The sequence below is a fragment of the Arachis hypogaea genome, chromosome 9 (assembly GCF_003086295.3).
Source record: "Arachis hypogaea cultivar Tifrunner chromosome 9, arahy.Tifrunner.gnm2.J5K5, whole genome shotgun sequence".
NCBI classification, from domain to species: domain Eukaryota; kingdom Viridiplantae; phylum Streptophyta; class Magnoliopsida; order Fabales; family Fabaceae; genus Arachis; species Arachis hypogaea.
The window spans coordinates 107,084,993-107,096,624 of record NC_092044.1 but is presented as its reverse complement, the minus strand read 5'-3'; the positions used below and the strand labels follow the sequence as shown (position 1 = coordinate 107,096,624).

The 11,632-nt window shown below is 33.4% G+C and overlaps 1 long non-coding RNA gene across 1 annotated transcript; it reads left to right on the top strand.

The window, feature by feature from the left end:
* The first annotated feature begins 5,859 nt into the window (after positions 1-5,859).
* On the top strand, positions 5,860-11,053 carry LOC140175362 (uncharacterized). Its single transcript, XR_011866029.1, has 3 exons — positions 5,860-5,980; positions 6,070-10,742; positions 10,832-11,053. It is a non-coding gene; the product is annotated as an uncharacterized lncRNA (long non-coding RNA).
* Positions 11,054-11,632: the final 579 nt, after the last annotated feature.

Sequence of the window (11,632 nt, the reverse complement as noted above, 5' to 3'; positions counted from 1 at the left end):
CTTCCTGTTGCTCCATCCTGTTGTGTTGATCACTTTTTACTTCAAAAAAAAAAGAAAGTATAATTGGAGCACAATATATATGATTAAATAGAATCAGATTTTAATACCAACACAAGTTGACAGAGATAGATAAGAGTATATATTTTGTGTTGAGATTGTATTTTAATTTTTCATACACTTAATTAATTATATTTAAATTTTATTATAGTTGTGTTCATTTTTTTTTTAGCTTAATATTCATAAATATATACAGATATCCGTCCCCTTGGTAGGAAAAATAAACGAAGATCCGTAATAAAGATGAGATGGAGATGCGAGGAAGAAATCCCGCCCACAAAGACCCATTGCCATCTCTAAGCGTGTAAGATGTTAATTTTGTGCAGCTGTGGCTTTGACACAAATAAAAATTTGTAGGTCTCTCATAAAACTGAGGTACTGAGCTATTCTGGACGACCTTGAACAGTGCACGCCAACTGCCATTATTCATCCCTTTGTCTTGCCCCAAACATGGCCAAAAAAGTAAAAAAAAAAAAAGAGAAAAAAATTGTTTTGTTTTAAAAAACTAACTATAACTAAATAAAGTATTAAATAAAGTATTCCATAGTTTTTACATTGATATATTAGTTTTCAATAAAATAGTCCGGAAAAAAGCATAACCCACTGTTCTTGCAATTTATTGGCATTGAGGTATAACTTGTTTGTTTGGTGTTTAGCTTCCAGTACTTCAGCCACTGTCTCCACGGCAAGGTGAGTACCTCCATAGGACACTTCTATGACTAAGTCAGTGTTTTGGTGTATCCAAGTGATGATTAGGGAATAACATTAATTGGTTACAGAATTGTCATGCCATAATTCGGAATTGAAAAAGAGAATAAATAAAGATTTGTAACCAAACTCTATACTAAAAGACCGAGTTATAGTTCATTACTCAAGTATTTCACCGAATTATAATGGCCGTATTACCCTTGAAAATGAATTTTGTCTAACATGATTAATCTTTAGGGGTTATGATGCTATTTATTTCTTTAAGATATCATGTTTTTTTTTCTGGAAATTGATGATATACTCTTGTTACACACATTAATATAAAACTTTTTTACGTTGATATTTTATTAATTAATATACTTAGGAAAAGCAATGTGGCAAAAGTAAATTATATAGAAGCATCTTCAACCTCGCCTGATGATTTTCCTTGTTCAATGAAACAATTAATTGGACATAGATTCTTCGTAGCTGGTAAATATATACTAATTGAGATACAAGTTATGATGATAGAGATAGTAGAAGTATTTGGTGGCAAAGCTCAAATTGGAGATGTATGAGATTAAGCTTAAGGATGCATATTCTTGTGATTTTTGTGTTGGCTTTTTATTATAATTTGTGTGATGCTAAAAAAGTGAAAATTTGCATGTATTTGACTTGATGTGAATGTAATAGTTAAAAATTATAAATAATTTGGTATATTTAACTAAATTAACATCTAACGATTCTTAACTAAAAATAATAAAATAAATGTCATATACAAAGATTTTTTATTGACTAATAGAGAGGTAGACAAGCAAGTGGAGAGACAAGATCCTCTCGACTTACAAGTGATGAAAAACCTAATATTTACGAAAAGTTTAATATCAACTAGGTACATCTATGATGATAGGAACTCGGAAGAAATAATAAAAGAGATATAAATAAGCTTACAAAGGAGTCAAAAAGAAGTTAATATGAACAAGGAGGACAAATCTTTTTCAGAACCTCTACTTCTATTTGATTTTGAAGATATTATTGAAAAAATTTTGGAACAAGCTAGGATAGAAGAAAACAAGAAATTAAGTAAAAAATCTAATGATAAAAAAGTGATTAAAATAGAAAAAATAATTTTAAAAAAGGATGGAAGCAAAATTAAAGAAAGAAGAAAAGGAGATCTCACAAAATGTAGAGGAGCGGCTACATATCTATTAAGAAAGAAAAGCATAAGAAAGAAACAAGAGAAAAGTAGTACCAGACAAAGAAGAAGAGAAGTGTGCAAGATTCAAAGAGATGAGAAAAAAATGACCTTATAACAAGTGATGATAGTGATATAGATGATTAAGAGGAAGAAGCAAGAAGAACCTAAAATGCTGTGGTGGATCATTTATGCAACGAAAGGCAAAACGAAAATATCAATACGGTTGATAATACAATCAGAAAAAAGAACCAAAAGAAGGCGGAGAGCGGCGCAAAACTAGGACTAGTTTGGTTTATAAGGAGTAATGTGTGCAAGGCATAGTTTTTAAAACCGGATCGGACTGACCGATTTAACCGAAAAATCGATGAACCAGACATTAGACCGATCCGGTCCGGTGTTTGAATCGTTTAAGAAGATAAACCGATGCGAACCGGTCAAACCTGTTGAAGACGGTCTGACCGAATTGCTCGAGGGCGAACCTATGACGCACCAGCTCTCTGCAGTCCATCGTGCTCCAACGTGTGTACCGTAGAATATAAAATATCTCCGAAATTATTGAGTTAGGGTTTGAACCCCTCTCTTTGAAGTTAGAAAAGTCAATAACAACCACTAGGCTATATTGCATCTTGTTAATATAAACGTAAATTATGATACATATAATTATCTTCATCAAATAATTTACTTCTATTTAATTTATTTTAATTTTAGTGATAAATTCACTCATTCATAAATTAATTATATTTTTATTTAACAATAATTATATACTCACTTATTTTTCTTTTAATAATTATATAATATCTATTAGTATTATTTTTTAATAAATACTTGTAGTATATAATAATATAATAGATAAAAATTAATTAATAAATTATTAAAATTTAAAAATAATAGTTATTTTAATATAAAAATAAAATAAAAATATTTATAATAGAGTAAAAATAACAAAATACTTATTATTTATATTTTATATTATTTTAGAATAATTTGATATTCTTAAAATATTAGTAAAAATATGCATTTTAAATTTTAATTTTATTTTTTATTTATATAGTACCGGGTCAATCGGTTTAATCAGTGACTCACCAATTGAATCAATAATTCTGTGATCCAGTAACCTGACCGAATCGATCACCGATTTGGTTCTGACAACTGTAGTGCAAAGTATCTTTTGAAGAGTTAGTCTTAGTACTATAGTTTTGAGAATTTGGCTTTGGTGGTGAAAATATAAAGTGGTCCTTAAAAGACACTTTATAATGATTCCAAATGTGTGACTGGTATGCAATCCGTACAAGTGAGTATGTGAATTTATATTCTTACCCAAAATTATAGAAAAATTTTCACATATACCAGCTACTTTATTGGTACAGCAGTATAACATGTACGGATCGGGTAAAATTTTTGTCATCTTGCATGGTGTGTATTGACGAAAGAGTCCACAAAAGGGCAAAAAAAAAAAAAAAAAAACAACTAGGGATAATAAACTTGTAGCTAAAATAAAGGATGATTTGTATTGGTAAGCCAGCCACATTAGAAGAAATTTTGGATGACTTGGAGTTGATGGGCTCTGTAAATCAAGTGTGTATGTACATGGAATTATTTATTGGTTTGTAAATGAAAAAACAATTAAATAGTGAAGTAGGCTAAATTATTTTTTACTAACATTAATACATGCCCAAAAAGAACAGATAATTTTTTAATTAGTGTTCTAATAATATGTTATAATAACCCAAAAAAATACATAGGTTATATAATTAATTATTTATCTATTATGCAGGAAATAATAAAAAATTCGTTTTCTAAATTTTTTGGTCGAAAAGTTTAATTTTCAACAAATTTTAATTATTAAATCAGTTACTAAATTTATTACACAAATTAATTTTCATGTTAAATTCTATAAAAAAAATAGACAAATTAACTTTCAGAAAAATATTAAAAAGTCATTAAAATTTATTATTTTTTATTATCCCTTAATTATAAGCTCAATTTTTTTAGTTTATGTTTTTTAATCTAATAATCTAATAACATAATTTCAGACATTAATAACTAAATGATGATAAAAAATAATAAATTCTGATAATCTTTTAATATTTTTTATTATTTAATAAAAATATGAATATCTATATAGACAAATAATTTAATATAAAAACTAATTTTTCTAATAAAATAGAACTTTAAAGAGTGATTTGATAATTAAAATTTATTAGAAAAATAAAATAATGTTTCATAATTTTTTTTTTAAATATCGATCCAGTCATAAATTAATCAATACTAACTTATGATGACTAATACTAGTAACTTTGTTTAATCTAAGGCATGATGACGAATAATTTTGCATCCCAAATAAAACCAATTTAATAAAATTTTGTTGAATCAAAGGTCATTTCATGTAAGGTGAACTTGCTCTATCTATAATCATAAACATGAACAATGTTTAATGTTTACTTGTTTTCGTCAAAGACAAATTTTTTATTTTTTGTTATTAGAATCTCTTTTACCGCTAAGTGGAATAGATATATTGATAATGAATTAGTCATGATATTAATGATAATAAAAATTTTATGATAGTAATTACTAACATTATAATAACTAAACTAAAATTTTTCTGATTTTTTTGTAGTGTCTTGATTAATATACGATTTTTGTCAAAAAAATTAGTATTTGTGTTAATTTTTATACTTTTTTAAAGAAATAGAAACTTTATTTAAATAAACATTATAAATGATATTTTTTTTCTTTCATTTAAATCAACACTAGCCAATAATTCATCATGTATATATTACATAATTAAAGAATTATGCATAAAGTTTATTTTAAATATAAGTAATTTTAATTTTTATATATTAAAAATATTAAATTATATAGCAAAAATAAGAGAATTGAAATCATAGACTAGTTAATTTTATATAGTTACTAATAAAAATATATATGATACTACTTAGCAATGATGTCAAAATAAAACTCGTTTTTTTATTAATGAAAAAATTTTCATTATATTAATTATTTATCTTCTTTGCTTTAACTTGTGTATATATAAGAAATCAAATAATGTTAAATAGGATGTCATCTTCAAAAAATCTTTTTCACTTAATTTTTTATTCCAAATAAATAAGATGATAAAAAATAACTTATTATTATTATTATTATTATTATTATTATTATTATTATTATTATTATTATTATTATTACATTTTTAACAACATTTAATAAACTATACTTGTTAATTAAATTGAAATATTTAACATTTGTTCTCTTTGGTCTATACATATATATATAATTGATAGTTATTTTAAAAATATCTATGCTTGATAATTATTTTGAGACTTACAGTACATTTTTTAATATGACTAAAAATGAATAAATAATTTGTCAAAATTGAATATTAATTAATTGTTCAAATGATCATATAATATATATATATATATACTAGTTACATATTTTTTTTTTTTGGTTCTAACTTCTAACATATGAAAGGGTTATTTAAAAAAAAAAAAGTGACTTGAAACTTAGTAGTTAGTATGACTTAGTTTATTCTGTAACATATGGCTTGGGGAAAAAAGCCAAAAATTTTGCAATGCACATACAAGCGGCACAAACATGGAATTTTGAACCAATTTAAACTGGGGAAAGTTGTAAGTGTTTTATGAACTTTTTAAATTGCATGCTCACAATAATGTTACCAACCCAATCTGAACCGTATAAATTATTTAATATAAATCTTAATGGTTATGAGATTTGAAATACCAATATGTCAAGAAAGGACAATGGCATACTTGAAAACCTTCCCAAAATTATAATAATTACAAAGAGGCCTGAATCATTAATGAATTTTTTTTATTTAGATGTAATTAGAGAGGGATTAGGTGCGTGGGTTTTTTGCAATTTGGGCTTTTGATACAAAGAAGGGCAAAACGGTTGCTCTTGAGGGCTCATCTCATATGCCAATTGGGAGGATGAAAAGAGTGTTGCACCATAACTGAATTGGTTAGAGGAAAAGATCAAAAAGGCATGAGAATGTGGGAGACAAGGGCAGAGTACATTGTGAGTACCTCTCTCTGTTAATTCTTCTCCTCTCTGGCTTATCTTCCTTATGAACCCCTTCTCTTATTTGCTATGCTCTTGGCTTGCAGGTGATCTCTCAAGACCATTTGATTGACACCCTTCTTTTCTTCGGTCTTAATTGATATTAGACTAGACTATATACTTTTCTTTTCCCACCTATAACATGCTTGAGTAGATAATTTTTCATTCCATTTTACCTCTGTTCGTAACAAATTGGTGCTTTCATTGACTCCATGGCGGATAATACTCGAATGCAAACTATGCAAGCGGCCATCAACAAGCTCACTGAACAAGCCGATCTCCACCATGAACAGCTCACCATGATTACCCAGTCCTTGGCAGCGATACAAGCGCAGCTCATATCCCCGACGGTAAACTCGCCTACACAACCCCATTCATCGTCTGGTTTCGCCCCGTTACGACAATTGAAGGTGGATTTTCCTAAATTTAATGGGGAAAACGATGTACTCCATTGGCTTTATCGGGCAGAGAGATTTGTCAAGATTTATGATGTATCGGAATATCAAATGCTCGACGTCGTCGCAGTCAACCTCGAAGGGCGGGCTTTAGCGTGGTTTCAGCTTTGGGAAAAATTGAATCAGGTAAGGAATTGGATGAATTTGTCGATTGCCATTAAAATACAATTTGGCCCTTCTCAATTTGATAACCCTAGAGAAGAGTTACTAAAATTGAAACAAACTTCCTCCGTTGACAAGTATTTTGAATCCTTCAATGATTTAGCTTCAAGAACCTATGGCATGGACGACACCCTGTTATTGGATTGTTTTACAGGGGGTTTGCATCTAGAACTAAAACGCGAGGTGAAGGCACGATCACCGGCATCTCTTCTTTAGGGGTTTCTTTAGCCAAGTTGTTTGAGGAGCGTTTCTTCCCGTCCTCCTCGCGATGGAAATCATCTTACCCTCCACCCCAACATACTGTACCCAAACCCTCACCTGGGTCCAATGACCCTGAGTCCCAACCCCACATCCCCACTATTGTCCACTCCAACTAGCTCCACCAAGTTACGTAAACTCAGTCCCACCGAGATTCAGTTTAGATGCGAGAAGGGTCTCTGCTTCACATGTGATGAGCCTTTCTCTCCATCCCACAAATGTGCAACCAAACATTACTTCCTCATCCAAACCACAGAAGCAATACCAGAGGATCCACCAATTGAAGAGGAAAACACCGAGATCAAACAGCTTGATGATTTTGGAGAACACATCCCAGAGGATTCCCATCATCTCTCTTACAATGCCTTGACTGGTATCCTTGCAAAAAGGTCAATCCGTTTTACAGGGACAGTAAAAGGTCGAGAACTGCGTGTTTTAATGGACGGAGGCAGCTCTGACAATTTTATTCACCCCGCCTTGACTAAGAGACTTGCTGTCACTGTGCATCATGCACCCCCATTCAAGGTGGAGATAGGAGATGGCACTTTGTTGCAATGTAAAGGCGAAGTGCAGCGATTGCCAGTAAACATCCAGGGCCACACTTTGTTTGTGAATGCTTTTGTACTGCCAATAGCCAATGAGGAATTGGTGTTGGGAGATATATGGCTAGAAACTCTTGATACACATTTGGTAAATTAAAAAATGAAATTTATTACATTCTTTGATGATGGAAGATTGGTAACACTGCAGGGTGAGTTACAACAGCTGCCAGCCAAGGTACAATTCAATCACTTAAAACGACTCCAGGCCACGGATGAGATCGCTGAACTATACACTATGCAGGTGCAGTCGAAAGATAGCATGGAACCTCCTATGTTAACATTACCATGCAATTTGGACCCTGAACTTACTTCACTCCTTCGTAACTTTGCGGATATATTTAGCATTCCTCATGGTCTTCCACCACCACGTAGCCATGATCATTCAATCGTGCTACTTCCAAATGTTCCCCCCGTGAAGGTGCGACCATATCGATACCCCCATAGCCAGAAAACTGAGATTGAAAGAATGGTAAGAGATATGTTAGCTGAAGGCATTATTCAACCAAGCACCAGTCCATTTTCTTCTCCAGTGTTATTGGTTAAGAAAAAAGATGGCTCATGGAGGTTTTGTACTGACTACCGTGTCCTTAATGCGGTCACTGTTAAAGACTCTTTTCCAATGCCAACAGTAGATGAATTGATTGATGAACTGTTTGGTGCACAATTTTTTTCGAAACTCGATCTATGTTCTGGGTATCACCAAATCAGAGTAAAGCCGGAAGATTGTTACAAGACTGCTTTTCGCACTCACCAAGGGTTATATGAATGGCTTGTTATGCCATTTGGTCTCACCAATGCTCCTGCCACATTCCAGAGCTTAATGAATTCTATTTTTGCAAATGTGTTGCGACAGTTTGTACTCGTATTCTTTGATGACATCCTTGTGTATAGCTTGGATTGGTCCTCTCACGTACAACATCTAATGCATGTCTTTGAAGTGTTGCGCACCCACGCCTTATACGCCAAGCTATCCAAGTGCTCCTTTGGAAAGCAATAAATTGATTACTTGGGACATGTGGTTTCCCGAGAGGGTGTTCACGTTGATGACGCCAAGATTTTGGCAATCAAACAATGGCCATCTCCCACCTCGATCAAACAACTTCGAGCATTCCTCGGCCTTGCCAGTTATTACCGCAAGTTTATAAAAAATTTTGCTTTACTTGCTGCCCCACTGACTGATTTATTAAAGAGAGATAATTTTAACTGGTCCCCTCATACGGAAGCCACCTTTCAACAGTTGAAGACAGCTCTTACTAACGCCCCAGTGTTAGCACTACCTGATTTTTCCAAGCAATTTGTGCTCGAAACAGATGCATCTGGGGCTGGTATTGGGGCCATTCTTAGTCAGGAAGGTCACCCCATCGCTTATTTTTCTAAGAAGCTTTCTAGTTTGAATCAAAAGCAATCCACATATGTTCGGGAAATGCAAGCGATCCTCACAGCGGTGGCTAAGTTTCGCCACTACTTGTTGGACCACAAATTTGTGATTCGCACCGATCACAAGAGCCTCAAGGAGATGCAAGCGCAAACCATACAAACACCGGAACAACAACTATGGCTTTCAAAGTTGTTGGGCTATGATTTTACTATAGAATATAAGAAAGGGAGCGAGAACAAGGGAGCAGATGCTTTATCAAGATCTTTCCTCAGCCTAACCATGATAAGTGGTGCCTTGCTGCCCTAATTACGACAAGAACTCGAGGCCTACACACCATCTGAGGAGTTCACTGAAGCTGAAATTCAATCAGGAAAACTCCAGCTGCGAGAGGGCCTGTGGTACTGGGGTGATAGATTGGTGATTCCGGCTACCTCTCCACTGACCAAAACCATCTTGCGAGAGTATCATGACTCTTTGCTGGGTGGACACGCTGGGTTCCATAGAACTTTAACAAGGATCTCTGCACAATTTTATTGGAAACATATGGCCAAAACAATTAAGGAATATGTAGCCACTTGTTCAACTTGTCAGCGAGTCAAATATAGTACTCAACTACCGACCGGGTTATTGGAACCACTTCCTATCCCATCTCATATTTGGCAGGACATCTCCATGGACTTCATTACTGGGCTGCCACCATCCCATGGATGCTCAGTTATATTGGTGGTGGTGGATCGCTTGTCAAAGTTTGCTCATTTTATCCCCTTGCCAGCAGACTTTACAGCCCCTAAGGTTGCGGATGCTTTCCTGCGAAATGTGGTAAGCATTCATGGCATTCCTCATTCTATTGTCTCGGATCGAGATAAAGTATTTACCAGTAAATTTTGGGAACAATGTTGTGGCAAGCAAGGCATTCTTTTAGCTCGGAGTTCTGCGTATCATCCAGAAACTGATGGACAAACCGAGGTCCTCAATCGTTGTTTGGAAATGTACTTGCGCTGCTATACTCAAGAGAACCCTCGCGATTGGTACCATCTCCTTCCTTGGGCAGCTTATAGTTACAATACGTCCTATCACTCGGCAATAGGAATGACCCCATTCAAGGCTGTGTTCGGTAGGGATCCTCTCCCTCTCATTCGTTACGAGCCTATCAGCCGTACAAGAACAATTACAACAACGTGATGAGGTTCTAACCACCCTCAAGTTGAACCTCCAGCGAGCCCAGCTACGTATGAAGCACAACGCTGATAGTAAGCGAAGAGAAGTTGAATTCAATGTTGGCGATTATGTTTTTGTTAAACTGCAACCTTATCGCCAACATTCAGTGGCATTGCGGAAAAATCATAAGTTGAGCATGAGATACTTTGGTCCTTTTCCTATTGCGGCACGGATTGGCAAAGTTGCTTATTGACTACAATTACCACCTGAAGCGAGGATACACCCTGTTTTTCATGTATCGGCATTGAAAAAGTGTAGGGGAGATCCAGGGGCTACTAATATTCCTACACCATTGCTGATGGATGAACAAGGCTTGGGGGTCCAACCACAGTGGGTTTTGGGACACCGAATGGTGAAAAAAAATGACTGTTGGCAAGAACAAGTTCTTATCCAATGGCATGGAGTACCAGCAGAAGCATGGGAACCATATGAAGAAATACAGCAGCAAATTCCCACTTTCAACCTTGAGGACAAGGTTTTTTTTAAAGGAGGGGGTAATGATACAAAGAAGGGCAAAACGGTTGCTCTTGAGGGCTCATCTCATATGCCAATTGGGAGGATGAAAAGAGTGTTGCACCATAACTGAATTGGTTAGAGAAAAAGATCAAAAAGGCATGAGAATGTGGGAGACAAGGGCAGAGTACATTGTGAGTACCTCTCTCTGTTAATTCTTCTCCTCTCTGGCTTATTTTCCTTATGAACCCCTTCCCTTATTTGCTATGCTCTTGGCTTGCAGCCTTGCAGGTGATCTCTCAAGACCATTTGATTGACACCCTTCTTTTCTTCGGTCTTAATTGATATTAGATTAGACTATATACTTTTCTTTTCCCACCTATAACATGCTTGAGTAGATAATTTTTCATTCCATTTTACCTCTGTTCGTAACAGCTTTTAATAGACATTCATATAGAGAACTACAGATTTAGCTCTATATATAGAACTATATTGGACACTGGTAAAAAAAATTTTGTTACGTTAATAGTTTATTTGTCACAAAGCAAAACATAAACAAGAAAAAAAAAACTCACGAAGTGTCAACAATAATAATAATAATAATAATAATAATAATAATAATAATCCTTTATTATATACATTATTTCAGCAAAACATTAATTTAAGCCAAAACATATAACAATTATTTAAGGGGCATGTTTTATGATTCATTATGTTTAGAGTAGAGTAAAGCATGTTTTTATTTCTAACATTTGGGATAAATTTTAAAGTTGTCCCTAACGTTTCAATCGTTCTATTTAAATCTCTAACATTTTAAAATTGACTCAATGTTGTCCTGCCGTTAAAGATCTGTTAACATAATTGATGGCGGGACAAAATTAAAACAAGTTTGAAACGTTAGAAATTTAAATAGGACGAAAACATTGGGAACAAAAACGATACATAGAAATAAATTTTAATTTTATCCTTCAATAATATTAATTTTTTACTGTACATAGTATTCAATTATTTTTTAATCGCATCTAAGTAAATTATACTTAGTCATATTACTTTCATTCTAAATAAATTAATTTTTTTTATAATT